General features: G+C 37.0%; 1 long non-coding RNA gene across 1 annotated transcript; it reads left to right on the top strand.

The window, feature by feature from the left end:
• Positions 1–218: 218 nt before the first annotated feature.
• Positions 219–23,299, top strand: LOC104107383 (uncharacterized). Its single transcript, XR_011411028.1, has 3 exons — positions 219–733; positions 19,989–20,384; positions 22,745–23,299. It is a non-coding gene; the product is annotated as an uncharacterized lncRNA (long non-coding RNA).
• The last annotated feature ends 204 nt before the right edge of the window (positions 23,300–23,503 follow it).

The following is a 23,503-nucleotide window of genomic DNA, read 5'->3' as shown; positions in this document are numbered from 1 at the left end:
TTTCTTATTTCATCTTTTATAGGTGTTACTTAAGAAAATTATATCATACTCATCTCACCAATACCTCACTTCCCACTTCCCCAAATTCCCTCACATCACTTTACGCTAGCACTCATTTACCCCTTTTTCCCCAACTCCCTCTCGTCAATTTACACTAGCACTCATTTACCCCTTTTTTTCCAACTCCCTCACGTCACTTTACACTAACATTCATTTACCCTATTTCCCCCAACTCCCTCATGTCACTTTACACTAGTATACTTTTACCCCTTATCACTCCACATTATCACTGTCCAGAGGGAAGTCTCCAGTTGAAAAATACCCTCTCCTTCCTTCCAAAAGACCATTTTGAACTCCAAAAACCATCTCAAAAAAATCCCATTATCAGCCAAAAACAGAACTGAAAATCAGCTGAAAAACAGCCATCAACACTTCAGTTTCTCCTCCTATAAATCCATCTCGTACGAGCTGGAAACTTACACCAAAAGGCCACCATTTTCAGCTCCAAACAAATCTTAAAAAAAAAACACAGCTCACAAAATGCACTCTTGGACTATTTATTCAGCGATGTAGGAGTTAAAATTCGAAGTTTTCCTGTTCGAGGTTGCCGTCCAAGTTTACGACGAGGTTTTTGGTCCGGATTCTCTTGATGAAATTTCACTTTGGCTATCAGAACGATACTGTTCTGTACAAATTCGCCTTTTGAATATTGAAGAAAGTTTATTGATTTGAGGTTCGTTCTTATTTTTATTTTATTTTTCCTTCAATTTTTATTAACCTACATGCCTATAAGTTATTGTTAGATATTTACTGAGTTGTTAAGTTTATAGTTTCTACTTGTTTAAGCTTTCAAATGCACGCTTGATTAGTTTACGTAAAGCTTATGGAATCTTGTTTAAATTGTTGGATATTGCCTCTTGATTTTGTATGCTAAAAATTGGAATTCACAGAGATTTTGCCATGCCATTTTGTTTATTACATTTGTCTATACTTATTAGGACTTTAGATTCTTTTTGTCTGTTTCAAGTTTTTTTCTAACTAGATTAACTAGATAAGATTTTATTTTTTATTTAGAATTAAGGAATTTCGTTCATATTAATGGTCTAGTATTTGATCTTGAAAATAGTTGGGCCTTCTGTATTCATTTAAACATATACACCATGAGTTAAATTAATTAGGCCACAATAAAAACACTGGTACCCTGATGGATAAGCTAGCCTATATCTATTCCATAATAAATAATTGCAAATATTTTTCATAACTTAGTAAAGCAATTCATTGTAAATAATCCTAATAATTAAATTTTACACTTCTACACAAATCCATTCCATAACTCTTGGCCTTACAATAATCCCAAACTTAGAAAATAAATAATCATGATGCGTTAGAATGATTTAGGCATGCTCTTAATTAATCAAATCATCGTGATTATGTATACGTTCGCGTTACATAATTAAGATTACCAAAAAAATTAAAGTATGCGATCGCGCGACTTTAGCCAAACAATCTTAATATAATAAAGTGTTATTGATTGTGTACACGTACGCGTGATATGATTCTTGACAAGCCAAACAAAAATGAGTACACGTACGCGTGACTTATTTTAAGATAATTTTCATAAATCTAATTAAGCAATAAAATCGGACATAGGTAAAACATGAGAACCAATAAATCACAATTTATCCAAAATTAATCTAAGACAAGTTGTAGTCAATAAAGCGATTGTGTTAGAACCACGGGACTCAGGGAATGCCTTACACCTTCTCCCCGGTCAACAGAATTTCTTACCTGGATTTTATTTTCGCAGACCAGTAATAATAGAGTCAAATCTTCCTTTGACTGGGGATTCAAATAAAATGTGACTTGGAACACCCAAAAATCAATTCCAAGTGGCGACTCTGTAAATAAAATAATCCCTACTCAAATTTGTCACTTTAATTGGAAAAATTCTTTAACCCACAGCAATCCATGACATACATATCTTTTGGGATAAAAAAGAGTGTGACAGCATAGAGGTCGGAAGAATTTATTTTTAAGTACGGATCAAATCTAATAAAATTACTCCATACCTTCCTTATACTATTTCTTTATCCCATCACCCCACTCAATACACTATTTCCTTGTCTCATCACCCCACTCACTACACTATTCACTTATCACATCTCATTCCCATTTCACTATTCCCTTGTCTCATCACCATTTTCCTATACTCTTCCTCTCTTCCTTTTTATTATTTATACACCCACTAAAATTCTAGCCAAAACTCCTCCCACTAGTCCCCCTAAAATTTCAGCTAAAACTCCACTCACAAATCCTATTAAAACCCAGCCAAAAACTCCTCAAAAATAGTTTGAATTTCAGCAAAAAAAAGCTGAAAAATGACCCAAAATCCAGCTCCAAACCGACCCAAAATATCATCCGAACCACACCCAAAACCAACTAAAAAATAGTCACAAAAATCAGCAAAAAGCCAGCTCTCTCCACCTTAAAACAACCCCAAAAACAGAGCTGAAATAATAATAAAAATGTTATCAATTGTGTACACGCACACGTGACATAATTTTTAATGCGCCAAACAAAACGGGTACACGTACGCATGACTCGTTTCAAGATAATTCCATAATTACGAATAATCAAGCAATAAAAGTGGATAGATAAAACATGAAAACCAATAAATCACAGTTTGTCCAAAATTAATTCAAACCAAGTTGTAGTCAATAAAGCGATTGTGCTTGAACCACGGGACTCGGGGAATGCCTTACAACTTCTCTCCGGTCAACAAAATAACTCAAGCCACCCTGCTAAAAATCAATAACCATGTGCAATTCGACATCAAATACTCAAAATGCATTACCATAACCACGGAGAAGCAAATGACACAATGTCATACAAAACCCGAAAGAACATAACCAATACTCCATCAACCAAGCAATACCCAACACTCTTCTCGCTCGAATTCTACTATAAGGCCCCAATAGAACCGCACCATATGTGCATATAACCAACAAATCACAACTCCAAGTAGCATAGAAGAGTAACTCACAGAACATATCGGAACACGAATAAGCTCAACAACAACCGAACGGCACATCCCTCAACAATAGCAGTATGGAGCCAACTAATCCGACTCGGTGTAGAATACACACCCTAATTGGGCCTACCAATGGACCCCCAAATCAATTCCGGGCACCCACAAATAGATAAATAAACCTCTAAAAGCCTACAATTGACTGAATCATAACACATACTGTCATCTGGCTAGCTTCGGCCACAACCTCACAGTGCACAACCATGAAACAATCTGCTCCTGAGAACTCCCGGCCTCCAAATTCATAAAACACACGAATCACCATATCTGATTCCATCTCCACCGCCCGAATGTCTAACACATCTCTCATACACGATCATCCCATGAGGAATACTTCTAAAATTCTTCCGTGCCACCTAGTAAAATTTGAATATCAGCAGTCGATCAACCAGAAGAGTGTCGCAATACCAGTGAAGTATCCATAAATCAAAACACATTGCCCCTTCTGAAATGTATACTCTCATCAGGCCATACCGATTAGTAATATCAGTTACCTAGTCATCTGAAACCGTCCATGCTGCCTACGAATCTATGCCCTTCCCTTCCAAACTGACATGTGACCTTGCACATGCAAATCTCAATCCCATACAACACCGCATCTACCATGTCATCCTGTGAAGGGTACAAGAATCTCGTAATCAACTCTGAGTCCCAAGAAGAATACATATCCGATCAGTCAGAAGCCTTCCATTTAATCTTATCCCGGAGAAAATCTCAATACGCAATATATTCCTCACGCCGGTAAGAAATATACTCCTCGAACCGTGGTAGAAACCAATGAGAACCCTTCAAAGTCCATTTGTACATAACCAAGCTATAAGAACCGAATGTCTCTAACTCAACCCAGCCACGCAGGTCACCAAAACCCAAAAGCATTGCCACAAAACACATGTAGAGACTAGCCACATCATAAGTACCCAAAGAACCGATTATATCCATTACTGTGCTAACCCAACCTACTACAAAGTTGTCATATTCCATCAAGTCCTTTCCAAATTGCCTTCAAATTGATACTTCTCCTTGCTAGAACACCACGATCCCTAACCAAAATTCATCACACAAGAGACCTTAGTATCAAACTACAATGCCCTAAGGCCCATAAGCCGTTGACTTCCCTCTTAAGCACCCCAAGGTACCATAACCGAGACACCCACTCTAAAGAGACCTTATGTAAATCTAAAATTATTTCCTTCACCTTCTTGATACTGAAATGCACAATCCACAATGATATAAAAATGCCACAAATCTCGACACCATCAAACACAACTCCCAGTTTCTAGCCATATACAAATCTTGAAAATTCCAAATCGCTACATATGAATCTTGAATCCATTAGAACCATTCTCGAGAGTCATCCACTCTACTCAAATCTATTAAACCGCCCAAACGGACCGAACGACCTGTGCCTCATTAGCACAACAATACCCAAGGGAGTAAAGAGTAGCCCACACTCCTAAGCAACCGAGCAAATTCCTACTCCATGTACACTACATCCTTCGCAAATAACCACTCAATTATTTTGTGATTCTCAAATACCCATAGAGTGTAATATAACCTGTATCCAGAAATTCCTTTACCCGGGTCATCCTCAATCTCAACCCTTGCAGTCATAGCTGATTCACCAGTATACCTCGAACCGAAACCAATATAACACACAATCGTGCAATCAACTTGTCGATAGCAGACTCCCCCACTTGGCTCAAAGCCATGGAGTAAAACATCTGACTACTTACAATAACCATACCCCCTTACTACCATAATACCACAGTGCGATTCAACTAAATCCTTCCTGAGCTCCTGAACACAAACCATCTAATACTTCAAATTATCTGCAAATATCGCATTCACCTTTGTAATAGTCAAGCCAACTTCCACAAGCGATCCAAACTCAAATTGCAACATATATCATTCACTGGTAAAAGAGAACTCTCTACAAAACATCATAAGGACCAAAAAACCTCAGGACACCTCGCAGGAGATAACCCACCTGCTCTGCCTCAAACTGACATCTCTCTATACCCTTCCACAGTCACGAGTACTACGCAATTACTTAATATTCTTGATTCTTAACTCATTAACAAGACATGAGAATCTACTTCACTCCACAACTAAACAACACGAGAGATCCCTCAACACACCCATAATTCAAGACCATACGCAAAATCAAGACAGAAATCAAACACCACATAGTCCTTGCTACATCTCAAGTAAACTCTTCTCGTCACATTCGAACAATCTGAACACATCTCGCAGTCTCATCACACTCACCACATAGTTATCCAATCACGAATTCCGCTAATAGGGATACCAACAGACCTATAAGTCCCAAAAGCTCATGCTCACACAATCGAAATCACCGTGTTCAAGCTACCGTCAAAACCTGGCATTAAGTCCTCCAGGCTGGCCCATCACCAAAACACAGAATACACATCTCGAACCTCATTCATAGAATCACAAGCTGGCGATGCACAGTCGATACCGAGCATACAAATGTGTGGAAGGAATTCAAAGAGTTACGCTTCAAGCTGAATCGATGTCACACGATAAGAAAGAAAGATGGGAAGTATATCCTAAATGTCTTGTAGCCTCTCGAAGATAGGTATGGATGTCATCATACCGATCTGCAAGACTCTACTAGACACTTGCTCATGACTTGTAGAACCTATGTACCTAGAGCTCTGATACTACCTTGTCATGACCCAAAAGCCAACTAGTCGTGATGGCACCTAACCCAACCCGCTAGATAAGCCAGCTAACCACTAACCAATTCCAATAATAATCAATAAAGCAATTAAGTAAAGAAATTATCTGAATCTGATACATTCCCCAAGAACTGGTAGTACAAATCATGAGCTTCTAAGAATAGAATTTACAAAGCTGAAATGAAATAAATACATCGTCTGTTTGAAAAGTACATAAACAGAATTTTACAGATTTAAAGCTATCACGAATAAGAGGCAGCTACAACCGGGACGCAGGTACATCTTCAATCTAGCTCCCATCGATCACAGCAACATCAGCAGCCAACATCTGCACGCAAGGTGCAGAAGTGTAGTATGAGTACAACCGACCCCATGTACTCAATAAGTAACAAACCTAACCTTAGATTGAAAGTAGTGATGAGATAACAAAAAGGTCGGGTCCAACACCAATATTCCACAACAGTTCATAACAGCATAGTACAAGTAACAAAATATTATCTCAGGGATAAAAGGCTCAGTTCGTTCACAGTTCCAGAAAAATAGGCGTTTTCTTTCAAGTATCTCAGTAAAAACCCAAATCTTTTACCGAAAAAGCCAAAATACGAGTAAGTTTGAAAACTGTGATTTTTCCAAATATCCCTTCCAAAATAAATAAGATGTTTCATTTTCTTTCCAGATAACAAGTGTGAAATACCTCTTTATGCCCATATATCAATGTGTGTAAAAAGTCATGAATGACGTGATACCGTACAACATGAGAAAAAAATGCATCTCTATGCCTGTATGTCATGTGTGCATGCCAGTGCCATGTATCTCAGAGATAAATCATGTACTCACACTCTCAGAGTACTCAATCTCACTATCTCTCATCCTCTCTCACTATGCTCAATGCTCAGCTCACTAAATCACTCAGCATTGTACAATGCCTACTGCGGCGTGCAGCCCGATCCATATATGACCATAAGACCTGTTGCGACGTGCAACCCGATCCACATATATATAGTCGACTGCGCTCACTGGGGGTGTGCAGACTCCGGAGGGGCTCCTTCAGCCCAATCGCTATATCGCTGCGACGTGCAGCCCGATCCCATAATATATAAATAGTCATAAGGCTCGTTGTGGCATGCAACCCGATCCATATATATATATATATATATATATATATATATATATATATATATATATATATATTATAACGCTCTAAGGCTCGTTGCAGCGTGCAACCTGATTCATATATATACAGCCCTCAGGCTCGTTGCGGCGTGCAACCCGATCCATATAAAATATAATCAATATAGCATGTTGCGGCGTGTAGCCCGATCCCAAAATATCACTCTCACTCAGGCCCTCGGCCTCACTCAGTCATCAATCTCTCCAGTATCACTCACGGGTTCACAATGTCATGAATCTAGCCCGACAATAATGATATGATGTATCAATAAATAATATCTGAGACTGAGATATGGTATGAATGCATGGATATGACTGAGTATGAAATATTAATGAAATCAGTGAGATGACAGTACGAAACGACCATTATGGGTCCAAACAGTATCGTCATAAAGCCTAAATATGATATCTAGCATGATTGACAGCTTAACTACTTTATCACATGGTGAAAATACGGATATCAACAAAGTAGGACCACTATACAGTTCCATGGGAACAACAGAGTCTCAATTCACATGGTGCACACCCACACGCCCGTCACCTAGCATGTGCGTCACCTCAACACTAATCATATAACACGTATTTCGGGGTTTCATACCCTCAGCTCCAAGATTAGAAGAGTTACTTACCTCGAACGAGCCAATACCAAAGCCGAGCAAGCCAAGCGATGCTCCAAAGATGCCATCACGCGCGTTCCGACCTCCGAACGGCTCGAAAATAACCAAAAACAACTCAAATACATCAAACAATGCTAAAGGAACCAATCCCGATCGAAAAAGATCAAATCTTGAATCAAAAGCCCAAAATCGGCCAAAAGCCCGCACCTAAGAACCCAACAAAATTTATAAAATCCAACAACCCATTCAATTACGAGTCCAACCATACTAGTTTCACTCAAATCTAACTCCAATTCGATGTTCAAATCTCAAAAATTCATATTATGAAACTTTAGGCCAAAACCCCCAATTTCCTCTTTAAAATTCATCAACCAAACGCTAAAATCGAAGATAGATTCATGAAATATAACCAAAACTGAGTAGAGAACAATTACTTCAATTCATAAGGTGAAAATTACTTCAAGAATCGCCTCAATCCGAGCTTCATATCTCCCAAAATGAAGAAAGAACCAAAACCCTCGATAATATAGCTTCTGCCCCAGTGATTCCGTATTTGCGGCCTATTCGTCGCATCTGCGACCACCGCTTTTGTGGTAAAAACTTCACTTCTGCAAAGATAGCCTTGCCCAGCAACCCTCGCACCTGCGGATATCAAATTCCGCTTCTGCAAAGATTTTTGCATCTGCTCTTCTAATCTCGCATCTGCGCGCACGCAGGTGCGCTACAAAAATCCGCTTATGCGGTCTTCCTCACCCAGCCTCTTCTCGCTTCTGCGACCATCGCACCTGTGCAATACCAGTCGCAGGTGCGGAACACCAGAACCAGCAGCTTAGCAAAAATTCAAAATGCAATGAAATGATCCGAACCTCGTCCGAAACTCACCCGAGCCACTCGGGACCCCGTCCGAATATATCAACAAGTCCAATAACATAACACGGGCCTACTCGAGGCCTCAAATCACACATATCAATATCAAAAAGACGAATCACACCCCAACTCGAAATCAATGAACTTTAAAACTTCAAACTTTCACAACTGATGCTGAAACTTATCAAATCACGTCCGATTGACCTCAAATTTTGCACACAAGTCACATTCGACGTTACGGACCTGCTCCAACTTTCGAAATCAGAATCCGACCCTGATATCAAAAAGTCCACTCCCGGTCAAACTTTTCAAAATTTTAACTTTCGCCATTTCGAGCCAAATTCCACCACGGATCTCCAAATCACAATCCGGATGCGCTCCTAAGTCCAAAATCACCCAACGGAGCTAACGGAACTATCAAAATTCCAATCCGATGTCAAATGCTAAAAAGTCAAACTTGGTCAACTCTTTCAAATTTAAAGCTCCCTAGTTGAGAATCATTCTTTCAAATCAGTCCCGAATAACCTGAAAACCAAAACCGACAATTCACACAAGTCAAAATACATCATACAGAGCTACTCACGCCCGAAAACTACCGAGCAATGTGCGAATGCTCAAAACAACCGGTCGGGTCGTTACAAAAAAATTTAAGATCCCAAAGCGAGGTATATTAAATTCCTTCTTTAGTGATATTTCTTGATATGTGCATTTATTAATTGTGACATAATCTTTACAATATGCTAAGATTGTAAAAACAAAAAGTAATATTACTTTGTTAGATAATTTTTTATAAATGCTCAGCCATGTAAAAATCTCAAAGAAGAATACGGATGAGAACAAAATTTGGTAGAGCTCAACTTGAAAATACTCACCAAATTGGATTTGAAATTAAAAATCTACTTATAGGTGAAGTGGACACTTTATTGTATTATACAAAATTTTGTCATTGCTTTTAGTGTTTTTAATTAATTATAGTAAAATATTAAAATTAACAAAATAGAAATGAGTTATTGAAAAATGTCACATTTGGGGGGCGGGGGAGGGGGAGAGGAGAGGATGATGAAGTAGAGATAGATTGATAATGATGTGTAGGGTCTAGCTACTTTTTGGCTGACACATAGTATATTTGCTTTGATTTTTAGTTTGAAGTGTATATTTTACTGCCTCTCTCTACAAAGAATACTAATGGTATAAAAAGTGCATTCTTTATATTCTTGGTAAAAAATATTTCTTGACACCAAGATGCACCCATCATTTTAAACTTGGACACGTTGGGCGAGTTATTAAAAATAAATTGATTTGCTGTCTCTAAATTTAACTTACGTACAACATAAGTTCTAGTAATTAATGTGGCTACCTGGTTCATGTCGTACTAACTAAGTTCTCCTTATGGCTTTGAAAATTACGTGTTACTTAGTGGGCGTTTGGACATAAGAATTGTGATATTTCGAAAAAAAAAAAGGTGAAATTTTTTAGTAAAAATACTATTTAAAAATTAGAATTGCGTTTGGACATGAATACAATTTAGAGTTGTTTTTGAACTTTTGTGAATAATTTGAAGAAAAAAATTTGAAAAACAGTCTTTTGGAGTTTTTTCAAAAATATCGAAATTCAACTATTCAAGTAAAATTTGAAATTTTTATGGTCAGACACGGATTCCAAACAAAAGTGAAAAATTTTCAAAAAAAAAGTGATATTTTAATATGGATAAATGTTACTGCACATTATAATTGGAAATACAAAAATTGAAATCTAAAATTAACTACGATGTATAAATATATTGTAGTAAACAAGTTGCTCGTATTTTAAGCTAGACCTCGCTTGCACAAGAATAACATTATTGCCTAATTTTAGTTGAAAAGGAATTAATCTTGCTCCTATTTAGGCTCGGCAAATCAAAGTATTAAAGAGCTAAAGATAATTATATTAAAAATCTGACTTACTTACACTTAATAAGAACATAACATACTTTTTTCTAATTTAACCATGCGGAACTAATTTGGATTTTGGCCGGATAATTACTAATGTCAATTAAAATGTAACTAATGTCAATTAAAACTCCGATAAATATATTTACAAAATTGGAAATAAAAGAGGATCGATTTAAATACCCAATGCACTTAATATTAAAATGAAATTGTTTAAAATAATGGCAAATTTTGTATTTATATATATTGTACTTAAATTTATTATAATCTCACTTTACAACAGCAGAAGGTACTTAATTACTGGTAAACACCAAAGGTGGAAAAATGAAAAAAGAACATAAGATTACCCCTGGAGTGCCTGTTTGGCTCATTTCCTTTTGATGCTTTCTCCATAGGAAAAGCTTGTAATGTGATCAAGAGAAAAGGTGTAAATTCGTTCCAAGAAATTGCTTAATTGCATCATTATTAAATTTTTGGTTCATTCATATTTTTACTGTTAGCAAATTGTTTCGTATTTGATCTAATCATTAACGAAACTCCAACATAGAATGTGTGTAGTGCACACAACGTATCCAAATTCTTTGAAAAAACTATCCATATTTACCCCTTAACTATTGACTAATATTTGAAATTATCATCACGTTAGAGCTCTATTAGAGTCAAAGGCAAAAATGAGATTCTTTCCTAACGTGAAGAGTAGATATAAGATTTTACAATGACGAAATTGCTCAACTTCAAATAGTTGTATAAGTCTGTCTTACAGTTTTACACTTAATACGTCTGTATTATTCTTCCTTACTCAGTAATAGACAACTTTGGGTCAAGATAAAAAATTTAAAAAGAGATGTAAGGTCCGCCATCTATAGGAGTTAATATTAATAATTGATAGATGTTTCTTTTCTTATCACAAAGAGCAAGTCAGGGTTTTTGCTTTCTATAAGTAAATATTAGAAATTTTGAGCGGATCAAATGTATAAATTTGCTTCATTTGTTTGTTGAAAATAAAACCTTGAACTGAGAATATACAGGAAAATACTGCAAAAGCAAAATCATGGGGCTTACTAACTTTTTTGTGTAATTAACCTAAACAGTCGTTCACTTAACCGTTTAAAGTAAAAAAGTTGACGGAAGTATAATATATGTTTTTTTTTCCTTGGCGCTTTCCGCGCCGGGTTCGTTAATCACTCAGAACGTACGCGAGGGGGCGCACCGGGTATAGGAGGGAGCTGCGCAGAGGGAGGCCGGAGCACCGCCCCGCTCCCCAGTGTTTAAACAAGTTTGCGGGTCGTTCTGCTTTGCAGGTTTCGACAATGATCCTTCCGCAGGTTCACCTACGGAAACCTTGTTACGACTTCTTCTTCCTCTAAATGATAAGGTTCAATGAACTTCTTGCAACATTACGGGCAGCGAACCGCCCACGTCACCGCGATTCGAATATTTTGCCGGATCATTTAATCGGTAGTTGCGACGGGTGGTATGTACAAAGGGCAGGGACGTAGTCAACACGAGCTGATAACTCACACTTACTAGGAATTCCTCGTTGAAGACCAACAATTGCAATGATCTATACCCATCATGATGAAATTTCAAATAATACCCAAGCCTGTCGGCCAAGGCTATAAACTCGTTGAATATATCAGTGTGGCGCACGTGCGGCCCAGAACATCTAAGGGCATCACAGACTTATTATTGCCTCAAACTTCCACGGCCTAAAAGGTCGTAGTCCCTCTAAGAAGATAGCGTGAATGGATACCTCTGCATAGCTAGTTAGCAGGTTGAGGTCTCGTTCGTTAATGGAATTAACCAGACAAATCGCTCCACCAACTAAAAACGGTTATGCACCACCACCCATAGAATCAAGAAAGAGCTCTCAGTCTGTCAATCCTTACCATGTCTGGACCTGGTAAGTTTTTCCTTGTTGAGTCAAATTAAGCCACATGCTTCACTCCTGGTGGTGCCCTTCCGTTAATTCTTTAAGTTTCAGCATTGAGACCATATTCCCCCCGAACCCAAAAAGTTCGATTTCTCATAAGGTGTCGGTGGAGTCCTAAAAGTAATATCCGTCGATCCCTGGTCGGCATCGCTTATGGTTGAGACTAGGACAGTATATGATCGTCTTCGAGCCCCCAACTTTCGTTCTTGATTAATGAAACCATACTTGGCAAATACTTTTGCAGTTGTTCATCTTTCATAAATTCAAGAATTTCACCTCTGATTATGAAATATGAATGCCTCCGACTGTCCCTATTAATCATTAATCTGATCCCGAAGGCCAGCGTAATAAGACCGAAATCCTAATGTTATCCCATGCTAATGTATACAGAGCGTAGACTTGCTTTGAGCACTCTAATTTCTTCAAAGTAACAACGCCGAAGGCACGACCCGGACAATTAAGGCCAGGAGCACATCGTCGGCAGAAGGGACGAAACAACCGGTGCACACCTAGGGCGGACCGGTCGGCCCATCCCAAAGTCTAACTACGAGCTTTTTACCTGTAATAACTTAAATATATGCTACTGGAGCTGGAATTACCGCGGCTGCTGGCACCAAACTTGTCCTCCAACGTATCCTCGTTAAGGGATTTAGATTGTACTCATTCCAATTACCAGATTCATAGAGTCGAGTATTATTATTTATTGCCACTACCTCCCCATGTTAGGATTGGTAATTCGGGCGCCTGTTGCCTTCCTTGGGTGTGTTGCCATTTCTCAGGCTCCCTCTACGGAGTCGAACCCTAATTCTCCGTCACCCGTCACCACTATGGTAGGCCACCATCCTACCATCGAAAGTTGATAGGACAGAATTTTGAATGATGTGCCACCGGCACGATGGTCGTGCGATCTGTCAAGTTATCATGAATCATCGCAGCAACGAGCAGAGCCCGCGTTGACCTTTTATCTAATAAATGCATCCCTTTCAGAAATCGGGATTTGTTGCATGTATTAGTGTTAGAATTACTATGGTTATCCGAGTAGTAGATATCATCAAACAAACTATAACTGATTTAATGAGCCATTCGGAGTTTCACAGTTTGAAATTTTTCATAGTTACATATGCATGGCTTAATCTTTGAGACAAGCATATGAATACTGTCAGGATCAATCAGGTAGCATTCCTCATTGACGTCGATGCATGAGCATGGCCGACCCAAAGGGCACGGCCAAGTCCAAGACGAGCACGACCGTCATTCGTAAGGAGCATTATATGGGCAGATTGGAGCCAATGAAGACCACATGCCCACTGCCTTTACCGAATCTGAGAGTCCGAGCATACTAGTCATGGACCAAGCCATCACACGACGAAGCGAAGACGATGTGGGACACGAGGGGCGAAAGGCAATCGATTGTACTTGATAATGCCTGCGCATTAGGTATGCAACACAGGAAACCGACATCGAACAAGTCTAATTTGCGCTTGTACCTTGATTGAGATGGCATGTGGCTAGGACGTCGCTGCTCAAGCAGGGATCCAACCTAGCCGCACAAGCCGAACACCACTAATATGTGCATAATCCATATATTATAAATGTATAGTTGTGCATAATCAGTATATAATTTATGTATACCAATTAGAAAAATTAAACAATTAATATGACCGATTATTTGTGTAAAAATCCATCTTTTTTTCTTTCTTTTTTTTTTTTTTGCTTCTTGAAGAGAAAGGGATGGCGGAATTTGAAGGTAAATTTAGAAAGATTAAGACCTTTTAAGCAGTAATATTGTTTCGCATCTCACAATCTGTCCTTTGACTTATGGAATGGGCCCATAGATTGAACCTACAATTAGGTAGCTAATTAGAATGATTAATTCCTACCCAATGAAATGTGATGTTTAAGTAAGAGGGAGATAAAGGATAGTGTAGACGAATATCCTCATGATTAGACTATTAAATATTTTTCTTAAAATTTAATAAACTTTTTAAAGAAAAAAACAAATAATATGGAGCGAATATAGCAGTTTGGTATGGGACCTCGAAGGTTATTAGATTTGCCACATAACTAGTTATAGCCAATATATATGGAGTTATAATTTACAGCCAATTGGAGTACTATGACAGTCAGCAGCAAAGGTTGTGGTGAATAGACTCTCTTCTATTTCTAATCAGGGATTTCGGGTTCAAATTTCGGGTATAAACTCGTTTTTGGTAGGAAGCACTTCAAAGCGAGACTTTACAGCGTAAATTTAAATTAATCGTTCTCCAATATAAATATCGAACACCGAATTATTGAAAGAAAAAAAGAGATGTTTGATAGCTGATGACATAAGTGCTCCAACCTTAAACTTGTTTAAGAGAACGCGTTTTAAAATTTAAATAATCAGCTGTCATAATGACATAATAATAACCAGTTTTTTCCAATAATTAATAAGCAGATGAGCACCAAATGCCAACCAAAGCTATCAAAAGCTTTTGTATTTCATTCCCATTAGATATACAACGCAGAAAAGAAGTCTTGTTAGAAAAATTACGCCGTAATAATACGTATATTCTTCCTTATCCTATCATATATACAACTCAGTTTTTGGACCAATCAACATCCAGATAAACACGGTGCGAGGTTTTCTCCTGATCATAAAAATTCAAATTGCCTTCTAATTTAAGGTCATTATTTCCTTCTAAGTTTAAGATAATATATTTAAATCCAAATATATTTAAGCTTAAGGACTAGATAACTAAAAGTCCGTTTGGAACAGCTGATTGTAAATAGTTGATAAGTTTGAAATGCTGAAAAATATTTTTAAGTGATGAAACTAATTTTTTAAATAAGTACGTACGTGTTTCGATAGACATGCTGAAACTGATAATAAGCAGTTGATGTGTTTGGTAGAAAAGTGCTCATAAGCTATTTTTTATTAAAATGACTAAAATACCCTTAAAACTTTACAAAAGATATTATAAATTAAAAAAATTCTTTGTAAAGAAAAGAATGAATAATGAATATAGTATGAAGAGAAAGTCAGAAAATTTATTTTGGGAAAAATATTTTGTGAATTCAAATATATTATTAAGGATAAACTAGTAAAAGCCTTGGTCAAACTAAAAGTACTTATAAGTTGAAAAGCCATAAGTTGGGGGTGACCAACTTATGACTTATGGCTGATTTTAGCCTATAAACACTTCGGGTGTTTACCAAACACGTAGATAAGTCAAAATGTGTTTATAAGTCAGTTTGACCAACTTATAAATTTAGCCAAACGCCCTCTAGATTGATATTTTGTTCTCACTATATATATATATATATATATATATATATATATATATATATATATATTAAAAATTCCTATTATATTTACAAAAATATTAGAGAAAAATTTAATTTATACGATATTGTAAAATATTTTAGTTAAACACACACACTAAAAGCTAGTGACGCTAGTAAAAGTCGATGTTTGGTAGTTAGGATGACGGTCATGAGATGGTGGCTGACGGTGCTGGTTGATGGTGGTGGCCGATGGTAATGATCGTTCTTGTGGTGGTGGGTTGAGGTGGCTAGTGATGGTGATTATTGTGCAATGACGGTGATAATAATTATACAATTGTAGTCGATGGTAACGGTTGTGCGATAATATTAGATAAAGTGATAGTAAATTGTCACCTTCACAAATTATTATTTAAAAATCTCATAATTATAATTTTTTCCATTTTTGAAGCAAAAGTTGACCTCCAATAATTGAATGGTTGAGAGTAAATTCAAGAAATATAAACGCCATGTAACACGCATTTGATCCCTATCCAAATAATTTAAATCAGAAACGTACGGTGGTAATAGTCTAACCTATTTCCAATTTCCACAAGCGAAACGGTTGCTTGTAGATAAAGTTGCTTTACGTTCAAATATATACTAGTATATTTTAAAAAACAAAATATTTGCTTGAAGTTGACAACATAACCACATTATTCTCTATATAAATAATTTTTAAATAAAATTATTAACAATTATTATTCTCCATACATACATGTACACGTAGACAGAGAAATAAACATAGAAAAAAGTCTTAAATAGTGCTCTAAAAGGGTGGCTCAAAAGTAGGGTCAAGTGCCATTGGCCTTCTTCTCAACTCTCCTTTGAGAGAGACAAAAAGAAGTGGTTATTGTTCTTACACACACAAAAAAATTTGAGAAATTTAATTCTTTTCAAAAATTTGATCCGAGAAATAAAGTTTGTTTTGCCTTCTTGGTGTTTGAGGAAATATATCCTTGAGCCGAGATTCTATCCGAAACAGTCTCTCCACTTTCACAAGATCGGGGTAAGATCTGTGTACGTACACACTATCCTCTCCAAAATCTACTTGGAGATTTCACTGGGCTTTTTGTTGTTGTTGTCATCGTCGTTGCCGTATTTGGGGAATATAAATATGGGTCAATGTGTTTCTACGTTTGCATGTCAAGAAAATAGAAGGGCAATTTCTTGGAGGCATGGAAATAAAGATGTTTCAGTATCATCAAAAAGTAATAAAAAAGAAGCCTCAGGGAATAAGAAACATAAAGTTTCTACTGCTTCAGGTTGCTATGCAATGATCAAAGAACAACGTTCAAGATTCTATATTATTAGAAGATGTGTTTTTATGCTCATCTTTTGGCATAGGCATAGCAAGATTTGATATTTTTTCTCTCCCTTAATTTTTCCATCTTTGCTTCTTTTTCTTGGTATTAATTCAAGATTGGTTGAAGGGGTCGAAAGAGTGAGCAGGGTGGGCGGGTTGAAAATAGGGTCGAAGAAAAACGGGTCAAAAATATTACGGTCAATTTGATAATGATCAAGTAAAATTGCTTCTTCATCCCCTGAATCAAGCAATCCCTTAGATATAATGCAAAACGGCTCTTGAACATATTTCATGGGACTAAAATTATGCGGGTTGATTCGAATTGGATGGGTCGAACAATTTTGGGTTGAATTTTTGTCACCACTAGTCTAATTTGTACATGGTGTTTTTGGACTTTTGGGATAGTACAAAGGTTTGATAAGCAATTGTAAATGTTACGTTGGATATAATAAAATTAGTTTTGTTTTGGATTTCTATAATTATTTTGCCCGATTTTATGATCTTTCTTGTTTTTTTCTATATTCCATTGACATTGAGAATTTATATGTAGTACTTATTATACTTATATTAGTAGTTTTGCATCAATAATTGAGTATTATTTTGTATTTTCCTTTTCTTAGATCTCTATTACTACTTGTATCGAGCACTTCAGTTATCTTATTTTCATGTCGTTATTGTTGTTTGTTGTCAGTGCTTCCTTTTTTGTTTTCCTGAGCCAGGGGTCTATCAAAAATAGTATTTTTACCTCCCTAAACTCCTATTATGGGATTACACTGGGTTTATTGTTATTGTTGTTCATCAATAAATGCTTGAAAAATATTCTATTTAAAATTGCTTCCTAAGGGAAGCGATTTTAAATAGAATTTCTTAAATTTTTAATTTAGAAACAAGTGAATTTCCATTCTTTTATATTCCTTGTAATTGAAATTGACATTTCCTATGCATAATTGCATCAGCAAACTGTAATACCATTTCATATGATTAATTGGTTCATCCTTCTATAGTATGATTCTTTAATATTCAAATTTAACCAGATACCAATTGATCAATATGATTCACCAACACAAAAACAAGTTAGTATATTCTTGTTAAAGGCGCATTCAGAATTTAGATTGTGTGTTGTTAGTTGAAAGAGTGGATTCTGAAATATAAATTTAAGTCTATTTATGCCACTTTTTGCACATATATGAGGTTCGAACCACATATATTAAGTTCTACCGAACTCATGATCCTATTGTTGTATTTGCGCGCAAATGATTCTTGTTCTACTCGTGTAACAAGATATATATATATATAGGATTTATTTCGATACATTGAATTCTATTAAACCCATAAATGTGAGCACCTAATTTTTGACCATATTTGAATTTTTATCACTTTTTTGTATTTAATATTTTCTAGGTTTAATCTTGATATTTTAACTTTTATATTATTTTATTAGAGAATATATAATATTTTTAACAAAGTCTATTACATAAAGGGCAGAAGAATTTATTTTAAATCATGCATCAAATCTAATAAAATTGCTTTCTACTTTTCCTATATTATTTCCTTGTCACATCAACCACCTTCTACACTATTTACTTGTCACATCCATCCCATTTTCCATCATTCATTTTCAACACTCCTCTCATTTTTTCTTATTATATGTACACAGGTGAGGAAGAAAAGAAAAAAAAAAGGAAGAGGGGAAGATAGATCTAGAAAAAGAGAGAAAAAACAAGAGAGCTAGGGGGGAAGAGGGAACGGACAGATAGTGAGAGAAAAGAGGGGAATTGAGAGCCAGAAACAGAGAGGGTAATATAGTAAAGAACAGAGGACGGAGTCCAAATCCTTGATTTTCCAAGTCCAGATTAAAAAAAATTAAACCAAAAAATATTTTTCCATTTTATTATTGAAATAGTTTGAGATTCAGAGTTAGAGTTTGATTTTTTTTATCGAAGTTCATTGCTTGAGCTCGTTTGGAGTTGCAGTCCGTGTTTAGTTTGGAGATCCGTTGAGGATCGAAATTTTATTTTAGCTGCTGATTTGGGGTATAGTTTGAGGTTAATTCCGTGGTTCGCGGTCCGAGCTCCTGCTGCGGTTTCATTTTTCGGTCGGATTTAGTTTGCCGTAGTTTGCTGTAACCGAGTTCTTGTTAATCACCCGGCTAAAAGTATTTTCGTTAATCCAAGTTCAGAGATTGTTTTAGCTCCACTTGAGGTCCATTCTTTCCTCTTTCCTTTGCTCTTGTTTTTTTTTTTTGAATTATCTCATGGGATTTGTCTGTCTTTACTTGCTTTAATTGATCTCCACGGATGAATAGCCGTTGTAGTATGTTTGTTGATTGAGATAAATTAGTCTAGTTGTTGTTTTTTATTAAATTAGTGATTGAATTTGATTTCCAGTGCTAGCACGCCAAACTAAAATGAGACTACTAATCCTTAAGAAATCCACTTCAATTTTATTGACTTTGGAATAGTAAATTGGGTTATGAGGTCAGTATTTGAAAAGATGAGAATCTTGTTAATTGAAATTAAATGAAATCTAGGCTTTGGTCATAGTTTATGCTTATAATTGGGTTTAATACTAAGTTTAATTATGTTTTATTTGTTTGGACCGCTAGTAGCATGTTTAGACCAACCACGCTTGAGTAGGTAAATTTTTAAGACATTTATATTTTAGTTTTGAGGTGAGAGGTCGTCTCCTAGTTTATTATTTTATCCGAAGAATGCCTCGAGAATTTTGTATATATTTTATCCGGAGCATGCTCCGTAGTGAATGTAATAAGAGGTTGTGATGAAAACCGTCAGAATGCTTTAGGCGCACTTTTAATTAATCTATCGCGATTATGTATACGTTCGTGTGACATAATTGTGATTTTCAAAATTAAAACCGAAGTATGCGTTCGCGCAACTTTGGACAAAATAATCTTAATATTAATAAAACGCTAATAATTTTGTACACATACGCGTGACATGATTTTGGCGCAATAAACAAAGGTTCCCGAAAGAGATTTATGTCTGCCTACTTGTCAAAAACAAGCAAAGAAAAGACCGCAAGATTGATTACGGGTTCCCTGTAATACTGAACAGATACTATGAAATATGCACATCACGCAAAAGGCGCATACCCAGTTGCGATTCTCTTTGACAAACAAACTACTCAAAAAGCAAGAAGTCATTCAAGATATCAGAAAAGGTCACCTAAGTAAAGATCTCCAGTTGGGATAAGGCTGATTGACCCACAAACACAATCAGGGTTGGTACAGAGAGCAAAAGTCTCTTGAAAGCAACAACAAAGTCTACCAGCAATGTAGCCAACTACCAATACAGTCAGTCTTCCTGAAGTGAATGGGCACAAAGCCAAGCTGCCAAAGACATCAAGGGCACAAACTGACCACCACTTTTAAAACTCACAAATTTTCTTTGTTTGAAACAGAAACAAACCAGTGTAGGATGGCGATCCTTAAAGGACGAATATCACCAAAGGTAAGTTTCCGCAAAATCTCCATTTTCTTTTATTTTCAGCATGTATCACTATTATTCATACATTTCTTTTTCGTAGTTTAACCCAGGTAAAATCTTTTCGCCTAGCGTGATCCAGTTCATAGTTCCGAGTAGAAGTAATCTTCGCTCAGGATGTTTTACGTACTTAACTCAGGTAGAACCTTTTCGCCTAGGGGGATCTAGCTCATATTTCGGGTAGAAGTACTCTTCGCCCAGGCTTGATTTTTGTAGCTTAACCCAGGTAGAACCTGTTTGCCTAAGGGGATTCCGCTCATATTTTTGGGTTGAAGTACTCTTCACCCATGCTTAGTTTACGTAACTTAACCCAGGTAGAACCTTTTCGCCTGGGGGGATCCAGCTCATAGTTTCGGGTAGAAGTACTCTTCGCTCAGGATGTTTTCGTAGCTTAACCCAGGTAGAACCTTTTCGCTTAGGGGGATCCAGCTCATAGTTCCGGATAGAAGTACTCTTCGCTCAGGATGTTTTACGTAGCTTAACCCAGGTAGAACCGTTTCGCCTAGGGGGATCCAGCTCATAGTTCCGGATAGAAGTACTTTTCACCCAAGATGTTTTACGTAGCTTAACCAAGGTAGAATATTTTCGCCTAGGAGGATCCAACTCATAGTTCCGGGAAGAAGTACTTTTCGCTCAGGATGTTTTACTTAGCTTAACCCAGGTAGAACCTTTTCGCCTAGGGGAATCCAGCTCATAGTTCCGGGTAGAAGAACTCTTCGCTCAGGGTGTTTTACGTAGCTTAACTCAGGTAGAACCGTATCGCCTAGGGGGATCCATCTCATAGTTCTGGGAATAAGTACTCTTTGCTCAGGATGTTTTAAGTAGCTTAACCCACGTATAACTTTTTTGCCTAGGATGATCCAGCTCATAGTTCCGGGTAGAAGTACTCTTGTCTCAGGATGTTTTAAGTAGCTTAACCAAGGTAGAACCTTTTCGCCTAGGGGGATCCAGCTCATAGTTCAGGGTAGAAGTACTCTTCGCTCAAGTTGTTTTTCGTAGCTTAACTCAGGTAGAACGTTTTCACCTAGGGAAATCCAGCTCATAGTTCCGGGTAGAAGTAATCTTCGCTCAGGTTATTTTTCGTAGCTTAACCCAGGTAGAATATTTTCACCTAGGGGGATCCAGCTCATAGTTCCGGGTAGAAGTACTCTTCGCTCCGGATGTTTTACATAGCTTATCTCAGGTAGAATATTTTCGCCTAGGGTGATCCATCTCATAGTTCCGGATAGAAGTATTCTTCGCTCGGGATGTTTTACATAGCTTATCTCAGGTAGAACCTTTTCGCCTAGGGTGATCCATCTCATAGTTTCGGATAGAAGTACTCTTCGCTCGGGATGTTTTACGTAGCTTAACCCAGGTAGAACCTTTTTGCCTAGGGGGATCCAGCTCATAGTTCCGGGTATAAGTACTCTTCGCTCAGGCTGTTTTTACGTAGCTTAACCCAGGTAGCGTTATTTCACTCAGGGGGATCCAGCTCATAGTTTCGGGTAGAAGTACTCTTCGCTCAGGATGTTTTACGTAGCTTAACCCAGGTAGAGTTGTTTCGCCCAGGGGGATCTGTCTCATAGTTCCGGATAGAATTACTCTTCGCTCGGATGTTTTACGTAGCTTAACCCAGGTAGAACCTTTTCGCCTAGGGAGATCCAGCTCATAGTTCCAGGTAGAAGTACTCTTCGCTCAGGATATTTTACGTAGCTTAATTCAGGTAGAACCATTTCACCTAAGAGGATCCAACTCATATTTCCGGTTAGAAGTACTCTTCGCTTAGGGTGTTTTAAGTAGCTTAACTCGGGTAGAACCGTTTCGCCTAGGGGGTCCAACTCATATTCCGGGTAGAAATACTCTTCGCCAGGATCACTTTTCGCAGTTAACCTAGGTAAAACCTTTTCGCCAAGGGGATTCATTTTAATTTCAGTAATATAGTGTACCAATCCCTGGTTACATTTATTTTCCGTAATACAGGGTGCCATCCCCTGATTACATTTCCTTTTAGTAATATAGGTCGCCATCCCATGATTACATTCTTTCAGTAATACAGCATACCAACCCCTGATTACATTCTTTTTCCGTAGCACATGCTACCAACCCCTGGTTACATCTCCTTACCGGCATCAAGGTATACCAATCCCTAGTTCCTTTCATTTTAGACAAGGTCTACATTTCCTAGTCTTTTATTATTATTTTTTTCATGGTACACCATTCCCGACCTTTTATTGCTTTCAATAAAGAAATAGTTTAGAATTTTATTACAATAATTTACGAAATATTTTCAGTGCAAACTGGGGCAGAAAAATTTGATTCGTTTGTTTGTTTTGGTGTCTGAGTAGGTTTTACCTCGAGGCACATGGTTCGAGATGACCAAAAAAAGAAGTCTCAATCCAAAATAAAGGAAAAAAACAAAAAGAAGTGAATCCAGAATGCAGAAGCGGATGAAAAGATGTGAACTGCTCAAGACATGACTGAAATCACAAGCATTGCATTTCCCATTTTCAGCAGAAGAGGACGTAGAAGAATGAACTGGCACCTGTAGCGAGCAAGCATCAAGGTTCAGATTAGTCTGCATGAATAACCAGTCAAGACTCAAGATCAAGTTTTAGAAGACTTATAAATAGGAATCTTGTAACTCATAGCTTATAGGCTTGTTTAGTTTCTTTTGATTTTTATGTAATAACAAGACCACAGACCAAAGCCTCGACGGAACCTCACTCGACTCTCTAACTCATCATTCCATCACTCTTCTTGAACTACACGCGACCTGATTCCCTTATAACCCGGGATATGTAGGTTGTCCAAATCCAGGACTCGATTGCACTCTTTCACTCTTTTCTCTTATTCTTCCCTTTTGAATAATGATATGGTAAAAATCAGTCACATAGCTCACCTGTTTCTTTGCCTGAAAACTTTTTATGTTTTCAAGCAAATAGGGGCATGTTGTGAGCACCTAATTTTTGACCATATTTGAGTTTTTATCATTTTTTTGTATTTAGTATTTTCTTGGTTTAATCTTGATATTTTAACTTTTATATTATTTTATTAGTAGATTTTATAAGAGAATATGTAATATTACTAACAAAGTCTATTACATA

The sequence above is a fragment of the Nicotiana tomentosiformis genome, chromosome 9, assembly GCF_000390325.3.
Source record: "Nicotiana tomentosiformis chromosome 9, ASM39032v3, whole genome shotgun sequence".
Classification (NCBI taxonomy): domain Eukaryota; kingdom Viridiplantae; phylum Streptophyta; class Magnoliopsida; order Solanales; family Solanaceae; genus Nicotiana; species Nicotiana tomentosiformis.
The sequence above is the reverse complement of the archived record's forward strand: the minus strand, read 5'-3'. Positions and strand labels throughout refer to the sequence as shown.